The sequence below is a fragment of the Bison bison genome, unplaced genomic scaffold (assembly GCF_000754665.1).
Source record: "Bison bison bison isolate TAMUID 2011002044 unplaced genomic scaffold, Bison_UMD1.0 scf7180017850926, whole genome shotgun sequence".
NCBI classification, from domain to species: domain Eukaryota; kingdom Metazoa; phylum Chordata; class Mammalia; order Artiodactyla; family Bovidae; genus Bison; species Bison bison.
In genome coordinates this window covers 334,144-340,032 of record NW_011481499.1, presented here as the reverse complement: position 1 = coordinate 340,032, position 5,889 = coordinate 334,144, and the positions used below count along the sequence as shown (strand labels likewise).

The following is a 5,889-nucleotide window of genomic DNA, read 5'->3' as shown; positions in this document are numbered from 1 at the left end:
GCCAGCATCAGGGGACCATGCTGTTTGCGCTCCTGCCCCTCTGCATACCATGGTCCCCTGATGCTGGCCACCCCCTGACCCCTTCAGATGGCCCACACAGGCCCCTGAAATGCCCTTGGCACCCCAGGATGAAGGTCGGTCATGCATGGGGTGAAGCATGGCCAGGGCAGAGCCTGGAGGCCTGCGGGCGTGTGTTCAGGGGTAACGGGAAGGGCCTGGTGTCCCAGGAGGAGGGAGGTGGCCATCAGGAGATTCTGCAGATCCAGAGTGTCTGGGCTGCCCCCCAGGGGCAGGGGCGCTGGAGCGAAAGCAGACGGAGCCCCAGAGAGCATGCATGGAGATGAGCTTAGGTCTTGCCCCGCAGGACGATGTTTCTCAACGTGTGCCCGTGGGGCACCTGGCAGCCTCAGGAAACACACAGAAGGTCTGGCAGATTCGTAAAGAAGTCCAGGGAGCTGGCATTGATCGCATTTGTTTCACAGTCTGAAGCGAGTGATAGATGGTGGGCTTCACAGAGATCTTGGGAGCTCAGCGATTACGTCCTGCAGGCTTCACAGGCCTGCAGAGCAAGGCTGTGTGACCTCCGGGACTGCCAGCAGGCAGCAGGGGGCAGTGTGTCTGGGCTTCAGAGTTCATGCAGTTTACCAGTTACTGTTTATGCTGAAGTTTTCATTGAAATTTCTCTCTATTATGTTGTGACAGCCAGAATAACAGCTCTCCCCAGGTGAGCCTGTGAATATGTTACCTCGAGGGGCAGAAAAGTGTTAGTCTCTCAGTCATGTCCAACTCTTTGTGACCCCAAGGACTGCAGTGCACCAGGCTCTTCTGTCCATGGGATTCTCCAGGCAAGAATACTGGAGTGGGTTGCCATTTTTTTCTCCAGGGGATCTTCCCAACTCAGGGATTGAACCCAGGTCTCGTACACTGCAGGCAGATTCTTTACCATCTGAGCCACCAGCAAGAGGCAGAAAGGACTTTGCAAATGGGATTAAGGTAGGGGGAAATGAGCTGGAACAGTGACTGGGGTTTTCTAGGGAAACCAGTGCCCTTTGCTCTGAAAGGCGGCCCCTTCGTTGGCTGTGTATCCTCGGATCCTCGTACAGGGCTGGCTTCCAGTAGGTGCTTCATAAATGCTGGCAAGTGATGTCTTTCCATAAAAGTGAAAGCATGTTGTGGATTGAAAGAGCCCCCGGAGAGCCCCTTGCTGAGCCCCTGGTGTGCAGCAGTGGGTCCCCAGCCTCCCCCGCCCCCCAGGTCTCCTATCTGGAGTGTCTGGCTTCACAACCAGCAGCCCTGGGGAAGGGGTTGGAAAATGTGCACTTAATTCAAATGCCATATCCATACGGTTTCAGAAGGAATGAGAGCCAAGCTGTGGTAAGCGGTGGGTTCGAGGGCGGCCCCAGAGCGTGGAGGGGCCCAGGACCCCGGAGAGCTCGAGTTTCCAGGCCTATAAAACCCAAATGGAATTCCAGGTGTGTGAGACGAAACCACACTTAATGTGCAAGTAACAGCCAGGGTGGGCGACTTGAGGACAGACCTTGAACAGCTTGGAAGAGCTGCATTGCCAACTTCAACTAGCTCCCACCGCCCCCTTTGTTGCTATGACAACTCAGGGAAGGCTCCCACCCCGAGGCCCAGGGCAGGGACTCAGAGAAAGCTGTGCAAGAGAGACTCTGCTCAACTGGGCTTGAGTGGGGAGGCGGGTGGGGGCTCCTTGGTGCCTTGCACCTCCTCCTGCCCATCCCCCCTTCCATCCTCCCTACGACCACTGCCTGGGTGCTCCTACACCAGCTGGGACAGCATCCTCGCGCCTCTCCTGTCTCCTGTCTGCTCTGTCCTCCCTGCACCGCTGGAAGGAGCTTCCCTGAAGGTGGCTCCACCTCCCACCTGCCCGTGTGAAAGTGAAAGTCACTCAGTCCTGTCCGACTCTTTGCAATGCCACGGACTGTCCATGGAGTTCTCCAGGCCAGGATACTGAAGTGGGTAGCCTTTTCCTTCTCCAGGTGATCTTCCCAACCCAGGAATCGAACTGGGGTCTCCTGCATTGCAGGCGGATTCTTTACCAGCTAAGCCACAAGGGAAGCCCAGAAATACGGGAGTGGGTAACCTATCCCTTCTCCAGGGGATCTTCCCCACAGGGATCGAACCGGGGTCTCCTGCACTGCAGGCAGGCTCTTCTGTGTAAATGTCGTCATCTCCATCTCTTTCCTGGCCCCGCTGCCCCCACCCCCACTCCCTAGTCACCTGGAGCCATGTCTTCCCCTGCCCCCCCCACATGCCAGCTCCTTCCCACAGGCAGTGCTGGAAACCTTCCTGGGGGGCAGGTACCACTTCTGCTGGGACTCCTTCTCTTCCCTCCCAGCTAAGTGGTGGCCTCCCCCTATCCCCTGTGCTCTGCACCCTGGAGGGTTGTTTTCCCGCTCAGGAAGAGCTCCTGTAGACGCTGGTGATTTAAACCCCATAGCGTTGCCAGACAGTACAGGATGCCTAGTTGTATTTGAATTTCAGATAAGCAAGGAATAGTTTGTAGTGTAACTGTGTCCCATGTAATAGTTAAATTTAACTGGGCACCACATATTTTTATTTGCTAAATCTGGCAATTTTGTTTGGAATGAATTTGGGGATAAAATTAAAGCTTTTACAAATATATAATTCTGTCAGTGGGAAATCTGATCTATAGATAGGGATGGGGAGTATTTTGAGAAGCAAACACAGTAGCCAGAGATACATTGTTTTTAAGTTATGAAAATCGAATGAAACTCTTCTAAATTAGCTATAAAAAGTATAGTAAGCTTCAGTCATCTCCCAGGTGCTCGCCACACATGCCTCTGAAAATGGTAACCATCAAAAAGCCTGAAAACATACGAATGTTCAGCAAAATATTTTCCTAAAGCCTGACCTGGTGTATTTACTTATAGATTTACTTTTTGTGTTGTTTCAATCAACATCCTTTTTTTGTCATTTCCTTTCCATTTCAAGCGCTTCCTTCGGTCATTCTTGAGGGCAGCTCTGCCGTCGACAGATCCTCATGGTTTTCCTTCATCTGAGAATGTCTCGGATCCTCTTTCATTTCTGAAGGGCATTTGCACTGACGGTTCTGTTCAGTGCCTGACAAATACTGTCCTACTTCTTTCTGGCCTCTGCAGGTTCTTTTTATTTATTTGTCTTCATATAGTGAAAGCTTTCATATCTGGAATTAGCCAGCTGGACTCAGTTTCAGTTCAGTTCAGTTCAGTCGCTCAGTCGTGTCCAACTCTTTGTGACCCCATGAATCTCAGCACACCAGGCTTCCCTGTCCATCACCAGCTCCTGGAGTTCACTCAGACTCACATCCATTGAGTCAGTGATGCCATCCAGCCATCTCATCCTCTGTCATCCCCTTCTCCTCCTGCCCCCAATCCCTCCCAGCATCAGAGTCTTTTCCAATGAGTCAACTGTTCGCATGAGGTGGCCAAAGGACTGGAGTTTCAGCTTTAGCATCATTCCTTCCAAAGAAATCCCAGGGCTGATCTCCTTCAGAATGGACTGGTTGGATCTTGCAGTCCAAGGAACTCTCAAGAGTCTTCTCCAACACCACACTTCAAAAGCATCAATTCTTCGGCGCTCAGCTTTCTTCACAGTCCAGCTCTCACATCCATACATGACCACTGGAAAAACCATGCCCTTGACTAGACTGACCTTTGTTGGCAAAGTGATGTCTCTGCTTTTTAATATGCTGTCTAGGTTGGTCAGAACTTTCCTTCCAAGGAGTAAGCTAATTTGATGGCTGCAGTCACCATCTGCAGTGATTTTGGAGCCCCCAAAAATAAAGTCTGACACTGTTTCCACTGTTTCCCCATCTATTTCCCATGAAGTGATGGGACCAGATGCCATAATCTTCGTTTTCTGAATGTTGAGCTTTAAGCCAACTTTTTCACTTTCCTCTTTAACTTTCATCAAGAGGCTTTGAGTTCCTCTTCACTTTCTGCCATAAGGGTGGTGTCATCTGCATATCTGAGGTTATTGATATTTCTTCCGGCAATCTTGATTCCAGCTTGTGCTTCTTCCAGCCCAGCGTTACTTATGATGTACTCTGCATATAAGTTAAATAAACAGGGTGACAATGTACAGCCTCAGTTTAAATGATCCCAATTTTGTCAGCAACATCCAAAGCACCGTGGTCAGAAGCCAGCTGAACAAATGCCTTCTTCTCTCCGTCAGCCTGATGGGGATGTTGACCTCAGCCACGTCAGTCTTAGAGCCTCTTCACGGCGTGTTTAGCTTGGTGCTTGCTGGCCTTGAGACCCACAGTGAACTCCGCTGCATTGGTTTCTTCTGTTTTCCTCGGGGCTGACTTGGTGGTGGGGGAACTTGACGATGGCATAGTGGTCAAGCTTGTTACTCCTGGGAGTGCTCCTCCAAGGACATTTGGGCTTCCTCCTGAGCTACAGTGTTTTTGGCCAATGGAAGGTGACGCCCGGATCGTCTCTCTTTTGTGGCTGTGGACACCTTTCAGCACTGCTTTCTTGGCCTTCAGGGCCTTGGCTTGGGCTTTGGGAGGGGCGGGGGCTTCCTTCTTCAAGTTTGGCGCTGTCTTTGTGAAGAGCTGGCCTCTGCAGTTTCTGATGAGAAACCATGTCATTCAGGTGGCTTTCCTCATAGAGGTTACGTGTTTTGGTGCAGATTTCTTTGGGTTTATCCTCTTTGGTGCTTGCTTAGGTTCTTGAATCTGTAGGTTTGTGTATTTTGCCAAGTTTGGGAAAATTTCAGCCGTTATGTCTTTGAGGATTTGTCCGTTTGCCCCTCTTTCCAGGTCTCTGATGACGTGAATGTGGCATCTTTCATTAATAATCCCACAGACCCCTGAGGCTCTGTTGTTATAATTTTTTTAGTATTTTTTCCTGTTGCTGAGATAGATAATTTCTGTTGTTCTCTCTTCTAGTTCACCTCTGCCTTCTCTACTCTGCTGTAAAGCCATCTGGTGAGTTCCAAAAAAATACCCCCAAGCCCCTCAAACTTTGGTTATTATATTATTCAGTTCTAAAATTTTCATTAGCTTCTTCTTCATATCTTCTGTTTATTGCTGAGGCTTCTGTTTTTTAAATTTATTTCCAGTGTATTTATGATTCCTTGTTTAAGCATTGTTATGATGGTTGCTTTAAAAGCCTTGTCAGGGAACTGCCCTGTGGCTAAGACTCTGTGCTTCCAATGTAGGGGCCAGGGTTTGAGCCCTGGTCAGGGAATTAGATGCTGTATGTTACAACAGAGAGTTTTCATGCTGCAGCTGAAGAATCTGCGTGCCACAATTGAGAATCCCACGTGCCACAACTAAGAGCCAGCATAGCCAAGTAAATAAATAAAGTTTTTTAAAAAAAGGGTTTGTCAGATAATTCCAGCACGTGTGTCATCTTGGTGTTGGCATCTGTTGCCCATCTTTCCTCATTTAAGTTGAGATTTCCTCAGTGTGACTAGTGATTTTCAGTTGTATCCCAGACATTTTAGGTATTCAGGATTTTATTAAAACCTATTTAAGCAGGCACCCTCTGCTACCTTGTCACTGGGAGAAGGGAGGGTGGCCTTGTTCCTGTCAGGTGGGCCTGAGGTCTGGGTTCCCCTCTTGGCCTCTGTTGACTCCATGGGGGCTGGAGAGGATGCCTCCCCTGGGACCCGTGGGGCAGGGTGGCTGCCCCGTCCCCATTGGGCAGTGGTGAAAGTCTTGGCTCTGCACGAGGCCTCCTCTGACCGTGCCTTGAATGATGCGAAGCTGATTTCCTTTTTGAGGGGAGGCAGGCACGCTTGGGTTTTAGTTCTCTGGCCAGGGATTGAACCCAGGCCCTTGGCAGTGAGAGTGCTGAGTCCTAAGCACTGGATCGCCAGGGAATTCCCTGCTGTTTTCCTTTAGACTACAGG

The 5,889-nt window shown here is 50.0% G+C and overlaps 1 pseudogene; it reads right to left on the bottom strand.

Moving 5' to 3' along the window:
* Positions 1–4,117: 4,117 nt before the first annotated feature.
* Positions 4,118–4,621, bottom strand: LOC104995613 (annotated as a pseudogene).
* Between the last annotated feature and the right edge of the window lie 1,268 nt (positions 4,622–5,889).